Below are 23958 nucleotides of genomic sequence, written 5' to 3' on the forward strand. Positions count from 1 at the left end.
TCTGAAATAAACCAGGGCACAGAAAACCTCTCTAACAGTATTCCACAATTGAGAAACAAATTTTTTTTGAGAAACAAATTTGAATTTTGATCTTTATTACAGATTAAACATATCATATATAACCATAAAAGCCGCGCGTCGGCTGATTGCCTCAACTTGGATTGGTAGTAATTTCAGTTTACAGAAGCTGAAGGACGGCAGCTCAAAAGCCCCAGTGAACCATCGGAAAGATCAAGGACTCGAGTGCCAATAGTGGCTTTTTCGAACCCATTTTCGCCGAATTGCTGTGGCCCAGATGAGCCGCGCCCTGCTTCTTAACGGCACATGATGGTTTTTGTTTAAATACTTATTTAAATTTAAGCGATAATTCATTTGGTGGTTTACAGTTTTTGAATCATGTTCATCATTTATTTTTCGTTCAATTATCACGTGTTTACAATTCAGTCATACCATGCATAGTCAACATTGTTGAGGCAACCAGCTTCCGCAGTTCAATAATTGGAGACCGAAAAAATATATATTGATCGAAATTTACAATTCATCGTTATCAAATATAGTCAATAATATTCTTGATTCCATTTAGTACATAATAAGTTGGTTTTATTCTCTTGCAACACTACTGCACAACAAAAACTGCGCCTGTCCACCAGCAACAGCGCAGTCATAGGTGTGCAGCCAAAGCTAGGCCACACACCCATGGCCGCGCCGGTTAAACAACTCTATATTCAATTGTTATATTAGGAAATTTTAGTTAATTCTTTGATCACTCTTCAGTGCCGGTGGGCAGGCGCCCCGCATAGTTGGCTTTCCAAATTTACAGTCTCAAGAAAGCCGAAACGGTAATCGAGTCCCGGAGCAGAACACACATTTAGAAAATTGAAAAATTAAAATTAAAATAACAAATTAGTAATTAAAAATTAAAAATTGCATGACTACGAGAGTCCAGACAGGCGACAAACACACAAACCGGACGAAGAGAGGACCCACTGCTGAATTCGACATATAATGAATTGTTGAAAACATAATGATTCCTACACTAATATGATCTTGAGGCATGCCCTGCATGTACTGTGCGAGTACATTGTAAATAATATCTGATAAGATGCGGCTAAAAATAGCGGCACGGCAAAATGCGGCAAAAAATACGGCAAAATGCGCGGCGTGACCGCCGAAATTTTATACTTTAAACATTAACATTTTAATCGGCTTTAGCCACCATGCACAATAGTTATAATGATCATATATGAATAATTATGAAGAAATCTCCACATATCACTATATCAAATGGTGTAGACAACAACCAATTTATATGTCAACATTCTACATATTTTTTTCAGTTTCTCCTCAAAAGGTTCTTCTAAAGAACAGCTCTTCAGATCAGATTCCATATTTTAGCATCTACTGAATATGTGAAATTGAATCTGAATGTCTCTGCCCTATCACATGCTTCATTTGTATGCTAATATCATGATGAGCTTGTGTATTCGTAAAATTAATTTTCTTCAATGAACCTCTTATTCACATGCTAAAATCTCTCACAAGTGCAAATACACATACATGTTACATGTTACATGGCGAGATCTCCATCCAAAAGGATTAGTCTGCGTCATCTGCGTCATTTCTTTGTATTATACAACTTCGGCGGGTAATATTTCTCCATCCTTTTCGATCTGCAGCCAATCTTCTCATACAATCAATCGTGAGTCCATTACGATCCAATCTCTGCTCAGCATCTTCAATAAATACATCATTTAAGCTCTTCCTAGGCCTGCCTCTTGATCGTTTCCCATGCTTGGGTTTCCATTCAAGTAGATAGTTAGGTAACCGATCTTCAGGCATTCTACTGACATGTCCAAACCAACGTAGCCGTTTTGTTGCTATTATGTCAGTAAGAGCAGTTATTGAAGCCCTTCTTAAAACATCTTCATTTCTTACTCGATGGAACCACCTCACTCTCAGGATTCTGCGTAAGCAGTACTGATGGAAAGACTCTAATCTTCTTGTCTGCACTTGAGTCGTGTTCCATATCTCACTTCCATAGGTCAGAATGGTAAGAACAGCTGCGATGTAGATTCGCACTTTGTTGTTAATGCTTATGTTCTTATTCTTCCAAATGTTATTGAGTTGGTTAAAAGCTCCGGTTGCTTTTCCAATCCTGACACTTATTTCTTTATCGATCTTGCCATCCGATGTAATTTTGGCACCCAAATAAGTGAATTGAGTGACCTGCTTTGCAGAGTTTCCATCGACAGTAATATCTATGGTCCTATTCTCTGGGAGTGGGTGCTGCGACGTATCTTTCCCAATTACCATGATCTCTGTTTTCTTTGCGTTCATCTTTAAACCCCCAAGCCCACAGTATTTCGCAATATTGTCCGTTGTTTCTTGCAGTCCCTCGACAGTGTCATCCATGCCTGCTATGTCATCAGCATAGTCCAAATCAATGACACATTTTTCCGGTTGTCTGGAACTTTGTCTGTACTGAAGAGTAAAACCACGCGATATATTTTTAAACTTCTCGGCAAGTTCTAATCCCCAGTTAAGTACAAGGTTGAAAATGGGAGGCCCTTGCACATCACCTTGTCCAGTCCCCGAATCGACATCAAACCATCTTGTCAATTCCCCATTGACACGAACTGCACTTTCAGTTGCTCTAAAGAACGCTTTGAAAACATTGATGTATTTTGTTGGAAGACCATAATGTTCAAAAGCTTTCCAAATAAAGTCACGATTGATTGAATCAAAAGCAGCTTTAAAATCAATAAAGTTTATATACAAAGGGACGTTGAATTCTATACAATTGTGTATTATACAATGAAGGGAGTATAGCTGATCTATACAAGAACGGTTTCTCCTGAAACCACACTGATTTTCTCTAAGTAACTTTTCAAGCCCATTACTTAGTCTTTTTAACAACACGATTTGAAATAACTTCGATACGGTGGAGCGTAGAGTTATCCCTCTGTTGTTGTTGCAATATGTGAGGTCCCCTTTCTTTGGGATGATGGTGATGATTCCTTTCCTCCAATCACTAGGAATATCCTCACTTTTCCATACAGTTTCAAACAAATCTTTTAACCAAGGCAGAAGTCCAGGAGAACCGTACTTTAACTGCTCATTTGAAATTTCATCAATTCCAGCACTTTTGTAGTTCTTCAACTTCTTGATAGCTTCCTCAATTTCAAACAAGGACGGTGGCTCATCATCATTACTAAGATATTCAAAAGAAAGTACCTTTTCGTCCTCATCCAATAGAGAGAAATCCACCGCATCTGCTGCTGGCGTCAAGAGTTCTTCAAAATATTCGGCCCAGCGATGTGACTGAGCTTCGGGATCTGATATAAGTGTCCCATTCTTATCCCGCACTGCCGCAGATCTGTTTACTCTCTTGTTTGTAAGGGATTTTATTTTCTGCCAAACATCTCTTTGTTGACCCTGCTTGGCAGCCTCTTCCAATTCCTCAGCTACTCTAACAGCCCAGGCATTATCATCTCTTTTACAGTTCTGCCTAACAAGACCGTTAATCTGCGAGTACTTAGCACGATTCTCAGCAGTACTAGGTTTCTTTTTAATCTCACCTCGTTCTTTTAGGAGATTCTTAGTATCCTTTGAGAGATGTTCTGTTTTCTTTTTCCGGCCCCTTTCACCCAGAACTTCAAACGAGATATCAGTTATAATGTCTCTCAATTTCTTCCATTGTTCTTCTAAAGGAGAGTTTCCAAGCTCCTGATCGTTGGTATAGTATTTATTTAGTATTTATATGTAGTATATAGTATTTATAGTATAGCAAATACACACTGATTACTAATTTTATAGATTAAAGATTTACGAAACTGAAAGTTGTTAATTTCCACTCCTACTAATTCCTAAGTATTATTGTTCCTAAGTTTTGTTAAGTTATCAACCTGTAAATTTAACCTATTAATATGACTATCTGTATGACTTTCTTGAGCCCAGTAGATAGATTAGATTAGATTAGATTAGATTAGATTAGATTAGATTAAGAATAATGACATAAACATCATCACTAGTTTTAAACATTCTTTCTGATTTCCTCATTATCAGAACTGTGAACATTTCACAGCCTTCGTCATTAAAAAACAAACAAATTCTATAACTAACATAATTGTCATAATTTATTTACATATAAAAAAGTTTAAAAAGTTAAAAACCGTTAATTTAAAAAATAAATAAATAAAAACAAATTCATGAGATATTTATTCCCTTTCTCTTGGCAACACACGGATTTTTATATAAATATTGGACTTGTTGCTTCTTCTTTTCGATATAATTTACACCCTCTATTTTTGCTAAAACTATATTTGACACTTCCCAAAAGTTGCCTGTGTCTACTAAATTATTAGTCTTTTTAAATTCTTCTAGATTAATTTTAAAATCAATAACAGACACTGAATTTCTAACAAAAGATGGCAATTTATTCCAAAAGCTGATAACACGCTCTGATAAAAAATTATTAGACAAGGTTTTAATATTTCCATCAATATTGTTAGATTTAGTGCTAACAATTTTATCTCCCGATCTACTTAAATTGAAAATATCTTTTCCATACTCAACCAATCCATTTACAATTTTGTAGGCTTCAATCAAATCTCCTCTAACCCGTCTCTCTGCGAGTGTTGTAATCTGTAAGGCATCCAACCTTTCACTGTAAGGAAGTGTTCCAATATCATCAATAAGGCGTGTGAACCTTCTCTGGACATTTTCCAGTTCAATGATAGTAGCCCAATTCCCATGGCAGGCAGGTACCTTCTTCAGATTTGAAATGGTCGAAACATATTAAAAGTTGTATTAGTAAAGCAAACAGTATGATTGCATGGGTTACAAGGAATCTCATTATAAGAGAAATTAATGTTATGAGAAATGTTTATAAAACTATAATAAGACCCCACTTGGAGTATTGTGCTCAGTTGTGGTCTCCACCTGCAGGTGGAGACCACAACTGACCACAACTGAGCACAATACTCCAAGTGGGGTCTTATTATAGTTTTATAAACATTTCTCATAACATTAATTTCTCTTATAATGAGATTCCTTGTAACCCATGCAATCATACTGTTTGCTTTACTAATACAACTTTTAATATGTTTCGACCATTTCAAATCTGAAGAAGTTAAAACTCCAAGATCTTTCTCTGCTTCAATACATTCAAGTGTAACACCACTAAATACATATTCTTGAAGGGGATTTTCATTAAATGGAACATGCATTATTTTGCATTTGCTAGGATTAAACTTTAACAGCCACACATTTTGCCAGTTTTGCAAGCTTTCTAACATATTGAAAGTGCTTTCAGTGTCATTGGCATCCATAATAACTTTAAGATCATCTGCAAACAGTTTTGATATACCATTAATACAATCAGGCAAGTCATTGATAAAAATGACAAACAATAAAGGACCTAAAACAGACCCTTGTGGGACGCCTGATAAAACATCACGAAGGTAGGAATATGCTCCACCAACAAATGTCTTAAATCTTCTTCCAGATAAAAAGTCTTTCACAATATCTAAAGTGTTACCACTTATACCCAAATTTCTCATTTTTGTAAGTAGTCTATATATTTTAATACTTTCAACACTACTATATAACAAATAATTTGAGGACCCCCAGTGGGAACTAATGCCTCGGTAAATGTAACGACCATTACAGGTTGTATGTCAATGTAAATGGTTGTTGCACGATAAAGTTATCTTAAAGACATCCTAAGGACTATCAGACATCGGTTTTTAAAGCAGTTTACTCCCATCTATCACCTAAAGATTATCAGACATCACTTATCGTTATCCTCCGGAGTGCTACAAAGGTACTGTAATCATTAACTAAATTTCGAACAGTAGCATCTTTTTGTGATAAACTATGTCTAGAATACCAGTTGGCTCAAGACATTACAATCTGAGATATCGAGGGAATTCTGTTAAATTCCCCAGCAACGGCTCTTGTCCTACTGATAAATGTTCAAATTGTTTAACTCTATTAAGAGAGAATGATAGTCTTCGTCGGCAAATTTCTTTTCTCTATAAACAATTATCAGAAAGTGACAGTGCACTCAAAGTTCCCCTCAGCGATGGTTCACTTATCCCTGTATTGCCCCAGGTACCTGATCACTGTGAACATTCTATCAATGTTCCCCTCAGTAATAGGTCATCCTCGCATCTTGTTTCTGAGTTAACCCAAGAGCTATCCAAATTAGCAGAAGACAGTGAACATTCAGCAGAAATTATCAATTTGGAAAATCCCAAAAACTCTGTAAATGGTGACAATGATGTGACCAACTCTATCAATCCATACCAAGATTTGAGTCGAGGAGTTTTTCAGTTTGTTGACACTGCCAAGTTAGATATAGAAACCCACTATACTCATAAGTTTAAGAATAGGGCAGTTGCATATTACGGGGACTTTCCCTACGCTTACAATGGAGGGTTTCATAACACAAGGCCAGTAGCAGACAATCCATACCTAAAGTCTATTCTAGAACGCTTACGCTCACAGTTCCCAAAATTGAAATTCAATAGTGCTATGATTACCAAGTATAGAAATGGTCAGCAAGGAATTCCCTTTCACTCGGATGACGAGAGGTCAATTTCACCAGGCTCCATGATCTCCACCATCTCTTTAAGGGCTACTAGAGTCCTAAGCTTCAGATCCAAACTTAGAGCTCATATTGCTGACCTCACCCTCTCCCATGGTGACATAATGAATATGACCAGACAATCCCAGACCAGCTTTGAACACAGCCTCATCCAGGACAAGTCTGAAACCATGAGAATAAGCATTACTCTGCGCCTAATTGATGGCAGCGCAACCTTATCTACTCTGTCTGATGTTTCCAGTCAAGTTAAGAACACTGAACCCTCGGCCCCTAAGACTAGATCAATAGAACATTCTGGTAAATCTTTGTGTGTCTACATTAGCTCTAGTATGTTCTCCAAATTAGAGGGAGAAAAGCTATCGTCCAAACATCATGAGGCACATGTATTCAGCTACCCTGGTGCCACAGCCAATGCAATCAATGAACGGTTTCAATCAGATGTAAGAAAAGACACTCTTAATACCAATAATGCGAAAAGCATTGTACTTATGTGTGGTACAAATGACGTGGACTCTATCCTGAACAGCCCTCGCAACATGAGGACTAAACTTCTGTGCCCTGATAGTTTTTCTGGTGATGCTAGAGCTCTTGACTTTACAAACAATTGTATTGAAAAACTTGTACTTTTCCTTCACAAGTGGGCACCTGGAGCTGATATTAAAATTGTTAACTTATTACCTCGGGAGAGTTTCTCCAGAAACAAGGTTATAACTGATATCAATGAGTGTATATCAAATCTGCAAAGAAAATACACCTATGTAAAACTGCTCTCAACCGAGACAAATCGTTTCTTGTTTAGTGATAAGAAAGGCTTTAGAAAATCGTCATTTTTTAGTAGTTATGGAGAGGATAATGTCCATCTCAATGATTATGGCATAGTTAAATTAGCAAGGCACTTGAAGTATCATGCACACCATTAGAATACTGCTGAATACTGACATAACACTCCTACCATCAGTTTTATTTTTACAGTACGACATCCAGACAAATACAACCTGCTTTTATTCTGTTTTTTAGTTTAAACACAACTTTACAACTTTTATTCATTCCATTGTGAATTAATAAGATTCACAAGATGACAAATTTTAATAATGCAGCTGATAGGTTTCACAACCTCTGCATTGGTCATTGTAACATTCAAGGAGGGCTTCTCAATTTAGCTAAAAGTAATGAACTTTCCCAACTTATTAGAGATCATAAATTAGACATACTTTCCCTAAATGAGATGAATCCTAATGATACTATTGACACAGACACCATAAATATTCCTTCCTCCTTCAACCTTATGCGATGCGACAGGCCAAACAGTTCTAGGGGTGGTTGTGGCTTAATGATAAACAAAAAACTAGCTTACACAGAATTAGTTATGGATAGTAAGCTTGATAACATTGAAGCATTATGGGTGAAGCTTAAGAATAGCAAGATCAATGTTTGCTGCTTCTATCGCTCTGGAAATTATTGCAGTGTTGATAACTTTATTGAATACATTCATTTTTGCATGAAAAAATTGAATGGGAAAAAGGTTATCTGGATTGGGGATATAAACATTGACCAGAATAATATCTCATCCACCCAGTACAAAAAATTAGATATGACCTTGAGATGTTACAATCTAGTTCAAACCATTCAAGGGATAACTAGAGTTGCTAAACGTGGAGACAATGTTACCCAGACTACTATTGATGTAATATTCACTAACTGTTATGCAGATTTTGTCCAATCTTCTGTTCTTGATGAACGTATTGGAGATCATCAAGCTATTATGTGTGAGATAGATTGTAAAGTACCTATAGCTCCTAAATTTGAGAAGGTTGAAATTAGAAATCATTGTAAACGTAATGTTAAACAATTCTTAGACTATCTAGATACCTGTTCTGATTACAGTCCACTATTGGAAAGTACAGATGTTGAAGCTATCACTGCTGGCCTTTGTCATCATATTGAACAGGCATATGCAACCTTCTTCCCTTGCAAGACCATAGAAAGGCATGAAAAGTTCATACATAAACCTTCTACTGAACTTTTAAATGCCATTAATCATACACATTTTCTTCTAAAGAAATTCCGTAAAAAGAAGGATAAGAGAGACAATGGAAATTGCAATAAATGTGGTACATGTAGCAAATGTATAAAGTGTAATGAGGCCTGGGATTGCTACAAGATTCAGAGAAATATTAGAAATAAATTAGCTAAAACCTGCAAAAAGGCTAATGTAATCGATGATCTACAAGTTAAAAGTGCCAAGAATGATCTTAAAGGGATATGGAAAACTATCAAACTGGCATCAAATATGACCCCTGGTACAACTAATTGTCAAACTATCAATGAGAATGATCCTGAGCTATTTAACTTTCATTTTGCAAATGTTGGATCAAGATTACAAAATCAGGCCCCCAATATTGAAAGAGTTAGTTTTACTGATTTTTTACCTCCTAGAACTTCTAATATCTCATTTGATAGATTCCAAGAAATAAATGAAACTGATATCCTAATGTATGTCGAAACGCTCAAGAATGACAAGGCCTCATATGACAATGTGCCTCTATTTTTACTTATAGTAGGAGCTGTTACGGGGATTTTCTGCTCGATACACCAGAGTCATCAGACATGTCTTAAAAGACGTATTTTTGGCCCCTGAATCGATTGGTGATAGTGGGAAGTGTTGAAAATGGGGTTAACCCGGTTTTATTTTGAAAAAACCGATTTTTGGCCCTAAAAATGGCCATTTTTTGAGGTTTTTTAGAAATTTCGACAGGTTAATTCAATGGAAAAGCTTAGATATTTTGGTTTCTTGTACATTTTTATTTGCCGCACTAGCTAATACCAATATAATAAGCACACACAAGAGTTAACCCGGTCAAAATTTTAAAAAACCTCCCAAAAAAACTGTTTTTTTGCGCGCTAAATTTTTTCGGCTCTTTATGCACCCACAATGAAATATTTTTGCCCACAAAGTGTTTTAATACTGTTCAATAATACTATTTGATAGTTTTTCAGCGTCAAAACAAGTTTTGAAAGCGGAAGAAAAAATTATATTTTTCGTGGAGCTGAGCACTTTGAAAATTTTTGAATAAAATCGAGCGCTACCGTAAAATTTTAGTAACCCTTCCCTGAAACTCATTTAAGTTTTTGTACCGTTAGTGTTTTGTCCTTTTCTGAAGCTCATGCCTTCTCTGGCTTAATTTCATTTAATATTGTTTAATACAGTACAGTAAAGTGTTTTATAATAGTAGAGTGCCATTTCTAATACTTCAATGTTATATTGTTGAGATACCTTTACTTGGCTGATATCCTTCTGTTAATACAATTTCACAAATTTAGTATTGCATTGCTTATATGACTATTTGGATTTATAATTTATCGATTGTGGGTATGAATAAACTTTTGGTTCACAATCAACAATATAATGTCTACTGTGTGGTACCCTTACAAGATTAATTATAGATCTTTTGAAAGGAATGCCTGACTTGAACCCCCTCATCCATCACTCATTCAGTGTTGCCTGTTGGATATGGAGGAAATCTACACCACTGATATTGTAAAGGCACTCTTCAGTACACATAAAATAGAGCACGGTGAATAATATAGATGAGTTACTGCTATCTTCTCAATGCAATTTTGAATACATGTCAGGAACACCTGACTTAAACCCCCTCATCCAAAACTCATTCAGTGTTGCCTGTTGGATATGGAGGAAATCTACACCACAAAGTGGAATATTGTAAAGGCACTCTTCAGTACACATAAAATAGAGCACGGTGAATAATATAGATTAGTTGCTGCTATCTTCTTAACATGATTTTGAATTTATAAATAGTAGTAGAGTAAATGTCAGGAATGCCTGACTTAAACCCCCTCATCCATCACTAATTTCGAATAAATGTATAGATGCTGCATTGAATTCATGAAGATATCATTCGTTTTGAGCAATCATTCCCTTAGCTCCCCCGTTTTTTGATTGTTTCAAAGAAGTAGTCAAATTACAATATGTATTGTTTAGTTACATCTATTGCCAAGTTATTTAAGCCATTTCATCTCTAGTAGATTCAAATAATTTCTGTAATTCTGAATTATGTTGCTGAACAAACTTGACAATCACCATTAGAAAGAAGGTGACATGTTTATGGACCCAGAACTAGCTAAGACAGTTCTCTGTGTACATGCGGATCACTTCAAGAATCTTCTTGATGAAAGAAGCTTGTGTCGTTTGTTGAAAGACTTCAATCCGCTCACAGCCATGCAGATTAAGAAGAATTTAGATCGACATTATTTTGATAACAATGAAAACTCAAATGGTTTGATTTTTAGCTAAATTACCATAATTATTATAATTAATTAAATACAGGCTGACAATGTTTCATTTCGAAAACTGTATCTGAATAAAGTAATTTTAACTGAATCTTAAGCTGTTCAAACAGCTTTTTTAGATGATGTTATCGATGCTGTATAAGTTGAAACCTTTTGATGATGAGAGGTACATGAACAAACCTACACTAAACAATACTACATTCCAGCTTGGAACGAAATGAGTGGAGTTGAACGACGCCCTGTTTATCGAAACTACATCAATCAACTTTTCAACTATGCAGGTTATTAATGAAATGAAATGAAATACTATTACTTTGTCGGAACTAAGTCCGATCTACGCCAGATAACCCCCTCCATATATCCCTGTCCCGCATCAGGGTTCACAGTTCCTCAATCCTCTTTTGAGTTTGTCCCAATTTCCTTCAGTAACATAGACAAGTAGCTTTGTCTTGGTCGGCCTTGCTGTGCTCTACCATGCATAGGTTTCCATAAGACTAAATCACTGGCAAGTAGCTCAGGATGTCTGATGCAGTGTCCCGCCATTTTTAGTCTCCTGCTTCGTAACTTGTTTGACAGCCTTGGCTTGGTAGACTACCATACAAAGTTATATTGCTGACCTTGTCCTTCCATGAGATACCCAGCACCATGCGTAGCATCTTTGTGTATGTCCCGTCCAATACAAATGAAATAAATTATTTTTATCCCGCTTATAACAACAATCAAAATTTAAAACTTATGGACGTATATCACTCATTATTATGTATCACTCTCTAACATCTTCTCCTCACTACAAATATTACCACTTCTGATATAATAATGTTTTTTTTGTGTCTTCTTTGGCTCAGGCATGGCTCCAGCTCAAAATCTTTGGGTGGGTGCAGCTTGGCGCACAGCGGGGGGGATTTTACTCTCCTAAACGTATTTTAATATCTCCAAAACAGTCTCAATTGATTACAGAAGTCAATTGACCCTTAGTTTATACAAAATTGGACAATTTTTGTGTGAACATTTTCAAATCGTTTGGGTGGGTGCAACATCCTTTGGGTGGGTGCGCACCCACCCGAAACTACACGGTGGAGCCATGCCTGCTTTGGCTATCTGTTTCATTTCCAAGACCAACCGCTGATGGATAGCTCGATCTTCAGGTGATCGATCTGGAGAGATGAAAACAGTCTTATGATCTTCACACAGTCTCAGCTTTTTGGCATTTACTAATATCTGATGAACGGTAAGTTAGAATTACCTAGCGAAACTTTGACTGGTCTCGTCTTGTTGGCTGATTTTCTCCCAACCCAGATAGCTTCAAAATGCGGTTTTTCTTCAATCTGCTGAAAAATCACGGTAACTTTATTGCACAGTTCCTCTTCATCAGTCTCCTTCAAACCAAAGATGAGCACATTCCTACTGCGATCCTCTTCCGATACAGCATTCTGTACAACCTTTTTTAAACTCTCTTCTGCAAGCACAGGTGTATTTTTAGTCACAGCTTGACTGTATGACTTCATCTCAGCTTGGACAGTGTCTTGAACGGCGGTCTTGACGGTGGAGTGCCGAGTGCACAGATTCCAACTGCTTTGATTTAGTTTCCAGAAGTTCAGCCTGCAGCTTGATAACAGTACTTTGCGATCGGATAAGATCGCTCTTCAACTCCTCCATATCTTTCTTGTTATCCAGAAACGTACTTACATGATTATCGGTAGTCTGATACGCAGAATACAAATTACAAATGTTTTACTGAAACTGACTTCACTGGCTTTTTGAACGTTTCAACTGAAAACTCAGATTTATTGTCACTAACAGTTCGTAGCTTCCGCGAGTTCAGTGATCCAACCGTTATAGACCTCATACTCTTCAGTAATGTAGGTAGAATAAACTGACAATCTTTGAAGAGTATCCATTTCCTCCATCGTTTACTTGTACTTGTATAAAGTAAAAACACAGTACCAGCAAAATGGCAGTTGTAATGTAGCGATAAAATAGAGATAAGAGCTAGATTATCAACACATAACAAAAACTGTAAAACTGTATCATAATATTATTATGCTTTTAACATCATCTGTTGTGATATACATGACAAAGGGTTGGAAACGTACAGTAACCTTACTACATGTATATTGCAATTACACAATATTATGTGAACGACTCCTAACCCCTTATAGGCTCTATAAGTATTGAATAATGATAACTGCAGGGTTTCAAAATGTACAAGGCATCATATCAAAGATTGCATATGCCCGAAAGAAGGACAAATCCAATCTCTGGATGTATGGAAAGCTGTCAACCTTCCAGAAAAGGACTGTTCAAAGGAACACTTAAATCCCTCCGACAGGTAATTATTATAAATAATAATTTAGTCTTCATTATGTCAAATCACCTACTATAATGAAGAACTAAAATTGTTGTATTAACCAAGTTTAATGTGACTCAATTTTGGTGGAACTTTAGAATTTGGACGTTATATCTATCATGTTCATCTTAAATCTCATATTATATACTCAATATTCAATTAAACAGACAAAGATAACCTCTCTAGGCCCTCTGGTGGTGACGTATAAGTGCTTTCTCAGTACTTTCTCTCGCTTTTGGACAAATCCAGTGAGTTAACTTTTTATCAGTGGTCGACCGGGGGCAGGATTCTGACCGGGGCCGGGGAGCCCCAATATGGCCGGGGCTGACCACTGAGAATTGGCCGGGGCCGGGGTTTACCCCCGGCGAATTGCCAATTTTTGGCCGGGGCCGGGAAGGGCGGGGGGTTGTGATTTTGGCCGGGGCACCGGGCGACCACTGCTTTTTATGTCACGATTTTTAAAACTTTATTCATAAGTTTATGAAACATCAAAACTTTGCATGCTCTGCATTATGTAAAGTCAATCATGCACTAGAGCACAGTTCACTGTAATATGCTAGAGTGATTTATACTCAATAGCTATGTGAAAAGTGGCTCAAGGAGGGGAGACCGACGTAAACAATTTTGAATTGGTAGAAGTTAAGTTTAGGCTTTAATGAAAAACTATTTAAAGAATATCATTCTTTTACCACAGACATAAGACTTTGCCGTAGGGTATACAAAAATGTGACCATTCATCAATTTTTAGAGTGCTGTATCTGTACCCGAATAGAAATAAAGGATTTTAATGAAACAGTTTTCTTCCGCTCTGAAAGTGAACGAATGACAAAACAGTCTAGAAAATTCCTCGCCCTGCTGCAGAAGATCAATCCTGGGTTGTGCTCACCAAATCAAACCTCTTTTTTGTGTATTCAGTGTCTTAACTATGTAAAAGACAACTATAACAGGGTGAGTGGTTTCCTCCTGTTTTACTAACATTTAAAAACATTATTATTCAAAGGTAAATAGACAGCGAGTAGTAATTTTCAATCCATTTCTATCGGATTTGCAAACTTTTAAAATGATATAACACTTGTACGATCTCAAACTTATGTGATATGATACTGTTGATATAAACGTGGTAAGTAATAAAGTATTTGCAGGTGTACAGTGCTGTTTCTGAAATTGACGAATCCTCTTGTGATGAAGATTGAAGAAGCTATTGCCATCCAAGTGGAAAAAGTCCCGCCTTTGTCACCCTCCTCGAATAGAACTTAGAAAATGTGGAGACTTTCTTCATTTAGTTCCCAATCAAGTGGACCAGATGTTGATTTGTTTGAAATGGACTGAGACTTGTGTTTCATATGCCAGGTTGAACAGGTTTGTGTGACACTTTTGCTCGCAAATATAATTATTATGTAACATATTATCTCGATTTAATTTTAAGAGTATCAGAGGTTATTCTTCTTTAACAATACGAATTTCCCTAGATAAGACGTTAGAAACGAAAAAGGATAGTCTGATTCAAGGAAAAGATAAAAGTTTCTTCGTCGATTTCGCAACATACTATCTGTGGACATCTACAGAAATCGTCAGGATCTGTGCAACATCGATGTTAATCCTGATTCGCACATGACCAAGTGCCCTGTTCTTAACCCTGAGAGTCTCGGAAAATATCTCTATAGCAAGCTAGGTAGATATCACAAAACATGTCGTTTGAGGTACAGCAACTCGAGGGTGAAACAATTGAAGGGTAAATTATCTGAAGCTGTAAGTTTAAAACCTGTCTCTAAGGCAGGTTTTTAAATGGAAAGACACGTGTCCACGCACGACAACACCAATGCTGCATTAATGAGTGCAGGTATTGACGCTGTACGGACCTTTTAACTGGAGCAGGAGAATGTTTTACCAGAACTGTACCTCGTGTCTGACCCGAAGCTTAAGTACAATGACTATGTGACGTCTAATTTATCTGAGAACGCTGCAAACTCCAGCAATGTTTAATCTGATCACATCAGTTTTCAGAAAGACAATGTCGGTAAGACGAGTTTGTTTCGACATCTAATCTTGCCGCAACAATAGATGCGGATAGAGATGATAACACTTTAACAAAGACAGCACTCATAAAGGAGATTAGAAAAGAAATCTTTCAATGTAGAAACGAATTCTATCAGCTATGTTCGATTTACTGATCGGTGGCATCTGTAGAAATATAGTGTTTATGTGGATTAATCTGTTAAAGCAGGGCTATTGTATCATTTTAACATTAACTTTGCATAGTGATGATACTTTTATTGTGTCTCTTGTGATTATCTATTTCTAAGTTTCTACAGTGTTACGGTACCACGAGGTTTCTGGCACAGTGACGCGCTTTTGAGCAAATATCGTGCTAGATAAGTCACGCGCCGCGAGGGCTACTTGAGAGCGTTTTGCCGGATTTTTGCCGGATTTTTGCCGGATTCTTGAATAACGGAAAATTGTATTGATAAATGTTCTTTAAACTCTTCAAATAGTTAGAGCACTATAATACGGTCAATTTCAGGGAGTATAAAAAAATTTCTTCGTCTGTGAGTGGAGATACAAGGTCAAACACAAGAAAATATCTTCATTTGGCCAGAATTTTTGCCGGATTCTTGAATAACGGAAAATTGTATTGATAAATGTTCTTTAAACTCTTCAAATAGTTAGAGCACTATAATACGGTCAATTTCAGGGAGTATAAAAAAATTTCTTCGTCTGTGAGTGGAGATACAAGGTCAAACACAAGAAAATATCTTCATTTGGCCAGAATTTTTGCCGGATTCTTGAATAACGGAAAATTGTATTGATAAATGTTCTTTAAACTCTTCAAATAGTTAGAGCACTATAATACGGTCAATTTCAGGGAGTATAAAAAAATTTCTTCGTCTGTGAGTGGAGATACAAGGTCAAACACAAGAAAATATCTTCATTTGGCCAGAATTTTTGCCGGATTCTTGAATAACGGAAAATTGTATTGATAAATGTTCTTTAAACTCTTCAAATAGTTAGAGCACTATAATACGGTCAATTTCAGGGAGTATAAAAAAATTTCTTCGTCTGTGAGTGGAGATACAAGGTCAAACACAAGAAAATATCTTCATTTGGCCAGAATTTTTGCCGGATTCTTGAATAACGGAAAATTGTATTGATAAATGTTCTTTAAACTCTTCAAATAGTTAGAGCACTATAATACGGTCAATTTCAGGGAGTATAAAAAAATTTCTTCGTCTGTGAGTGGAGATACAAGGTCAAACACAAGAAAATATCTTCATTTGGCCAGAATTTTTGCCGGATTCTTGAATAACGGAAAATTGTATTGATAAATGTTCTTTAAACTCTTCAAATAGTTAGAGCACTATAATACGGTCAATTTCAGGGAGTATAAAAAAATTTCTTCGTCTGTGAGTGGAGATACAAGGTCAAACACAAGATAATATCTTCATTTGGCCAGAATTTTTGCCGGATTCTTGAATAACGGAAAATTGTATTGATAAATGTCCTTTAAACTCTTCAAATAGTTAGAGCACTATAATACGGTCAATTTCAGGGAGTATAAAAAAATTTCTTCGTCTGTGAGTGGAGATACAAGGTCAAACACAAGAAAATATCTTCATTTGGCCAGAATTTTTGCCGGATTCTTGAAGAACGGAAAATTGTATTGATAAATGTTCTTTAAACTCTTCAAATAGTTAGAACATTATAATACAGTCAATTTCAGGGAGTATAAAAAAATTTCTTCGTCTGTGAGTGGAGATACAAGGTCAAACACAAGAAAATATCTTCATTTGGCCAGAATTTTTGCCGGATTCTTGAATAACGGAAAATTGTATTGATAAATGTCCTTTAAACTCTTCAAATAGTTAGAGCACTATAATACGGTCAATTTCAGGGAGTATAAAAAAATTTCTTCGTCTGTGAGTGGAGATACAAGGTCAAACACAAGAAAATATCTTCATTTGGCCAGAATTTTTGCCGGATTCTTGAATAACGGAAAATTGTATTGATAAATGTCCTTTAAACTCTTCAAATAGTTAGAGCACTATAATACAGTCAATTTCAGGGAGTATAAAAAAATTTCTTCGTCTGTGAGTGGAGATACAAGGTCAAACACAAGAAAATATCTTCATTTGGCCAGAATTTTTGCCGGATTCTTGAATAACGGAAAATTGTATTGATAAATGTTCTTTAAACTCTTCAAATAGTTAGAGCACTATAATACGGTCAATTTCAGGGAGTATAAAAAATTTCTTCGTCTGTGAGTGGAGATACAAGGTCAAACACAAGAAAATATCTTCATTTGGCCAGAATTTTTGCCGGATTCTTGAATAACGGAAAATTGTATTGATAAATGTTCTTTAAACTCTTCAAATAGTTAGAGCACTATAATACGGTCAATTTCAGGGAGTATAAAAAAATTTCTTCGTCTGTGAGTGGAGATACAAGGTCAAACACAAGAAAATATCTTCATTTGGCCAGAATTTTTGCCGGATTCTTGAATAACGGAAAATTGTATTGATAAATGTTCTTTAAACTCTTCAAATAGTTAGAGCACTATAATACGGTCAATTTCAGGGAGTATAAAAAAATTTCTTCGTCTGTGAGTGGAGATACAAGGTCAAACACAAGAAAATATCTTCATTTGGCCAGAATTTTTGCCGGATTCTTGAATAACGGAAAATTGTATTGATAAATGTTCTTTAAACTCTTCAAATAGTTAGAGCACTATAATACGGTCAATTTCAGGGAGTATAAAAAAATTTCTTCGTCTGTGAGTGGAGATACAAGGTCAAACACAAGAAAATATCTTCATTTGGCCAGAATTTTTGCCGGATTCTTGAATAACGGAAAATTGTATTGATAAATGTTCTTTAAACTCTTCAAATAGTTAGAGCACTATAATACGGTCAATTTCAGGGAGTATAAAAAAATTTCTTCGTCTGTGAGTGGAGATACAAGGTCAAACACAAGAAAATATCTTCATTTGGCCAGAATTTTTGCCGGATTCTTGAATAACGGAAAATTGTATTGATAAATGTTCTTTAAACTCTTCAAATAGTTAGAGCACTATAATACGGTCAATTTCAGGGAGTATAAAAAAATTTCTTCGTCTGTGAGTGGAGATACAAGGTCAAACACAAGAAAATATCTTCATTTGGCCAGAATTTTTGCCGGATTCTTGAATAACGGAAAATTGTATTGATAAATGTTCTTTAAACTCTTCAAATAGTTAGAGCACTATAATACGGTCAATTTCAGGGAGTATAAAAAAATTTCTTCGTCTGTGAGTGGAGATACAAGGTCAAACACAAGAAAATATCTTCATTTGGCCAGAATTTTTGCCGGATTCTTGAATAACGGAAAATTGTATTGATAAATGTTCTTTAAACTCTTCAAATAGTTAGAGCACTATAATACGGTCAATTTCAGGGAGTATAAAAAAATTTCTTCGTCTGTGAGTGGAGATACAAGGTCAAACACAAGAAAATATCTTCATTTGGCCAGAATTTTTGCCGGATTCTTGAATAACGGAAAATTGTATTGATAAATGTTCTTTAAACTCTTCAAATAGTTAGAGCACTATAATACGGTCAATTTCAGGGAGTATAAAAAAATTTCTTCGTCTGTGAGTGGAGATACAAGGTCAAACACAAGAAAATATCTTCATTTGGCCAGAATTTTTGCCGGATTCTTGAATAACGGAAAATTGTATTGATAAATGTTCTTTAAACTCTTCAAATAGTTAGAGCACTATAATACGGTCAATTTCAGGGAGTATAAAAAAATTTCTTCGTCTGTGAGTGGAGATACAAGGTCAAACACAAGAAAATATCTTCATTTGGCCAGAATTTTTGCCGGATTCTTGAATAACGGAAAATTGTATTGATAAATGTTCTTTAAACTCTTCAAATAGTTAGAGCACTATAATACGGTCAATTTCAGGGAGTATAAAAAAATTTCTTCGTCTGTGAGTGGAGATACAAGGTCAAACACAAGAAAATATCTTCATTTGGCCAGAATTTTTGCCGGATTCTTGAATAACGGAAAATTGTATTGATAAATGTTCTTTAAACTCTTCAAATAGTTAGAGCACTATAATACGGTCAATTTCAGGGAGTATAAAAAAATTTCTTCGTCTGTGAGTGGAGATACAAGGTCAAACACAAGAAAATATCTTCATTTGGCCAGAATTTTTGCCGGATTCTTGAATAACGGAAAATTGTATTGATAAATGTTCTTTAAACTCTTCAAATAGTTAGAGCACTATAATACGGTCAATTTCAGGGAGTATAAAAAAATTTCTTCGTCTGTGAGTGGAGATACAAGGTCAAACACAAGAAAATATCTTCATTTGGCCAGAATTTTTGCCGGATTCTTGAATAACGGAAAATTGTATTGATAAATGTTCTTTAAACTCTTCAAATAGTTAGAGCACTATAATACGGTCAATTTCAGGGAGTATAAAAAAATTTCTTCGTCTGTGAGTGGAGATACAAGGTCAAACACAAGAAAATATCTTCATTTGGCCAGAATTTTTGCCGGATTCTTGAATAACGGAAAATTGTATTGATAAATGTCTTTAAACTCTTCAAATAGTTAGAGCACTATAATACGGTCAATTTCAGGGAGTATAAAAAAATTTCTTCGTCTGTGAGTGGAGATACAAGGTCAAACACAAGAAAATATCTTCATTTGGCCAGAATTTTTGCCGGATTCTTGAATAACGGAAAATTGTATTGATAAATGTTCTTTAAACTCTTCAAATAGTTAGAGCACTATAATACGGTCAATTTCAGGGAGTATAAAAAAATTTCTTCGTCTGTGAGTGGAGATACAAGGTCAAACACAAGAAAATATCTTCATTTGGCCAGAATTTTTGCCGGATTCTTGAATAACGGAAAATTGTATTGATAAATGTTCTTTAAACTCTTCAAATAGTTAGAGCACTATAATACGGTCAATTTCAGGGAGTATAAAAAAATTTCTTCGTCTGTGAGTGGAGATACAAGGTCAAACACAAGAAAATATCTTCATTTGGCCAGAATTTTTGCCGGATTCTTGAATAACGGAAAATTGTATTGATAAATGTTCTTTAAACTCTTCAAATAGTTAGAGCACTATAATACGGTCAATTTCAGGGAGTATAAAAAAATTTCTTCGTCTGTGAGTGGAGATACAAGGTCAAACACAAGAAAATATCTTCATTTGGCCAGAATTTTTGCCGGATTCTTGAATAACGGAAAATTGTATTGATAAATGTTCTTTAAACTCTTCAAATAGTTAGAGCACTATAATACGGTCAATTTCAGGGAGTATAAAAAAATTTCTTCGTCTGTGAGTGGAGATACAAGGTCAAACACAAGAAAATATCTTCATTTGGCCAGAATTTTTGCCGGATTCTTGAATAACGGAAAATTGTATTGATAAATGTTCTTTAAACTCTTCAAATAGTTAGAGCACTATAATACGGTCAATTTCAGGGAGTATAAAAAAATTTCTTCGTCTGTGAGTGGAGATACAAGGTCAAACACAAGAAAATATCTTCATTTGGCCAGAATTTTTGCCGGATTCTTGAATAACGGAAAATTGTATTGATAAATGTTCTTTAAACTCTTCAAATAGTTAGAGCACTATAATACGGTCAATTTCAGGGAGTATAAAAAAATTTCTTCGTCTGTGAGTGGAGATACAAGGTCAAACACAAGAAAATATCTTCATTTGGCCAGAATTTTTGCCGGATTCTTGAATAACGGAAAATTGTATTGATAAATGTTCTTTAAACTCTTCAAATAGTTAGAGCACTATAATACGGTCAATTTCAGGGAGTATAAAAAAATTTCTTCGTCTGTGAGTGGAGATACAAGGTCAAACACAAGAAAATATCTTCATTTGGCCAGAATTTTTGCCGGATTCTTGAATAACGGAAAATTGTATTGATAAATGTTCTTTAAACTCTTCAAATAGTTAGAGCACTATAATACGGTCAATTTCAGGGAGTATAAAAAAATTTCTTCGTCTGTGAGTGGAGATACAAGGTCAAACACAAGAAAATATCTTCATTTGGCCAGAATTTTTGCCGGATTCTTGAATAACGGAAAATTGTATTGATAAATGTTCTTTAAACTCTTCAAATAGTTAGAGCACTATAATACGGTCAATTTCAGGGAGTATAAAAAAATTTCTTCGTCTGTGAGTGGAGATACAAGGTCAAACACAAGAAAATATCTTCATTTGGCCAGAATTTTTGCCGGATTCTTGAATAACGGAAAATTGTATTGATAAATGTTCTTTAAACTCTTCAAATAGTTAGAGCACTATAATACGGTCAATTTCAGGGAGTATAAAAAAATTTCTTCGTCTGTGAGTGGAGATACAAGGTCAAACACAAGAAAATATCTTCATTTGGCCAGAATTTTTGCCGGATTCTTGAATAACGGAAAATTGTATTGATAAATGTTCTTTAAACTCTTCAAATAGTTAGAGCACTATAATACGGTCAATTTCAGGGAGTATAAAAAAATTTCTTCGTCTGTGAGTGGAGATACAAGGTCAAACACAAGAAAATATCTTCATTTGGCCAGAATTTTTGCCGGATTCTTGAATAACGGAAAATTGTATTGATAAATGTTCTTTAAACTCTTCAAATAGTTAGAGCACTATAATACGGTCAATTTCAGGGAGTATAAAAAAATTTCTTCGTCTGTGAGTGGAGATACAAGGTCAAACACAAGAAAATATCTTCATTTGGCCAGAATTTTTTAGACTTAAAAATTTAAATTAATTTAAAACTAAATTTTCAAGCCACAAATTTTATTGCTGAAGCAGGAACCTACTGTGTAAATTTAATAAGTCTAACATGGTAATAGAGAGATGATATAAAGTAGGACTTTCTGAACCGATCGTAGCTCGGTCGTGGGGATGAACATACTATGTAACATAATCTTCCAGGGTCTAATCAAGATGGAAGTTTGGGATCATCTAATAACTCAGCAGGATCCATCCGCAGAGGACTTGGTATCGTACACCCCACTATACTGTCGAAGTCGGAAAAACCGGAACCCACGTAGACCTACAATGATAATTTTCTGTGATCAGTAACTTCACAGATTACTATTTGGATTAAACTAGATTTAAAAGAAGTTAGACGATTGCTCATTTAACCAATTGGCAAAATAAACGTTTTACAACTTCACATCAACATGAACATGAAAATGTTTCCAAGATTCAAAAAACATTGAATTCACTTTGAATAAAGACAAAAACCGTTCGGACTTACTTACTTCGGTGCAAATTGTGACAGTAAGTTCGAACACTGCGAATCTGTAAGCAGACCGAGTCTTTGTTAAGAGTTTGACAGTGAATTATTTGTCCTGCTAAACAGATTCTGGCAGTGAGCTGGTTAAAGGGAGGTCACGTGTCAGAAACGCTGGCCAATTACAGACTATTACGTGGCAGTGCAGAGTGTCACACGACATATGCATGTGCCAGTGTAGATGCAGATGGAGGAGCACGTGACTATAACGTGGTCTCTCATGCACATAGTGCTTCAAGTAAATTAGCTCCAGCTTTTTTATACTCCCTGAAATTGACCGTATTATAGTGCTCTAACTATCTGAAGAGTTTAAAGAAAATTTATCAATACAATTTTCCGTTATTCAAGAATCCGGCAAAAATTCTGGCCAAATGAAGATATTTTCTTGTGTTTGACCTTGTATCTCCACTCACAGACGAAGAAATTTTTTTATACTCCCTGAAATTGACCGTATTATAGTGTTCTAACTATTTGAAGAGTTTAAAGAACATTTATCAATACAATTTTCCGTTATTTAAGAATCCGGCAAAAATTCTGGCCAAATGAAGATATTTTCTTGTGTTTGACCTTGTATCTCCACTCACAGACGAAGAAATTTTTTTATACTCCCTGAAATTGACCGTATTATAGTGCTCTAACTATTTGAAGAGTTTAAAGAACATTTATCAATACAATTTTCCGTTATTCAAGAATCCGGCAAAAATTCTGGCCAAATGAAGATATTTTCTTGTGTTTGACCTTGTATCTCCACTCACAGACGAAGAAATTTTTTTATACTCCCTGAAATTGACCGTATTATAGTGCTCTAACTATTTGAAGAGTTTAAAGAACATTTATCAATACAATTTTCCGTTATTCAAGAATCCGGCAAAAATTCTGGCCAAATGAAGATATTTTCTTGTGTTTGACCTTGTATCTCCACTCACAGACGAAGAAATTTTGTTATACTCCCTGAAATTGACCGTATTATAGTGCTCTAACTATTTGAAGAGTTTAAAGGACATTTATCAATACAATTTTCCGTTATTCAAGAATCCGGCAAAAATTCTGGCCAAATGAAGATATTTTCTTGTGTTTGACCTTGTATCTCCACTCACAGACGAAGAAATTTTTTTATACTCCCTGAAATTGACCGTATTATAGTGCTCTAACTATTTGAAGAGTTTAAAGAACATTTATCAATACAATTTTCCGTTATTCAAGAATCCGGCAAAAATTCTGGCCAAATGAAGATATTTTCTTGTGTTTGACCTTGTATCTCCACTCACAGACGAAGAAATTTTTTTATACTCCCTGAAATTGACTGTATTATAATGTTCTAACTATTTGAAGAGTTTAAAGAACATTTATCAATACAATTTTCCGTTATTCAAGAATCCGGCA

At 35.4% G+C, this 23958-nt stretch overlaps 1 protein-coding gene and 1 long non-coding RNA gene across 15 annotated transcripts in view; both read left to right on the forward strand.

The window, feature by feature from the left end:
- The first annotated feature begins 5593 nt into the window (after window positions 1–5593).
- Window positions 5594–23958, forward strand: part of LOC134811857 (glutactin-like) — a 93382-nt gene continuing 75017 nt past the window's right edge. For all 14 annotated transcript variants that reach the window (XM_063818953.1, XM_063818955.1, XM_063818958.1 and 11 more), the window contains exon 1: window positions 5594–5620. The gene's annotated coding sequence lies outside the window, so the exon portion shown is untranslated. The remainder of the gene's footprint in view (window positions 5621–23958) is intronic.
- Window positions 13197–15525, forward strand: LOC134811294 (uncharacterized). The gene is made up of 5 exons (XR_010159784.1): window positions 13197–13247; window positions 13452–13513; window positions 14014–14213; window positions 14408–14624; window positions 14740–15525. It is a non-coding gene; the product is annotated as an uncharacterized LOC134811294 (long non-coding RNA).

This window comes from Bolinopsis microptera, chromosome 2 (genome assembly GCF_026151205.1).
Source record: "Bolinopsis microptera isolate Bmic1 chromosome 2, MBARI_Bmic_1.0, whole genome shotgun sequence".
Lineage (NCBI taxonomy): Eukaryota > Metazoa > Ctenophora > Tentaculata > Lobata > Bolinopsidae > Bolinopsis > Bolinopsis microptera.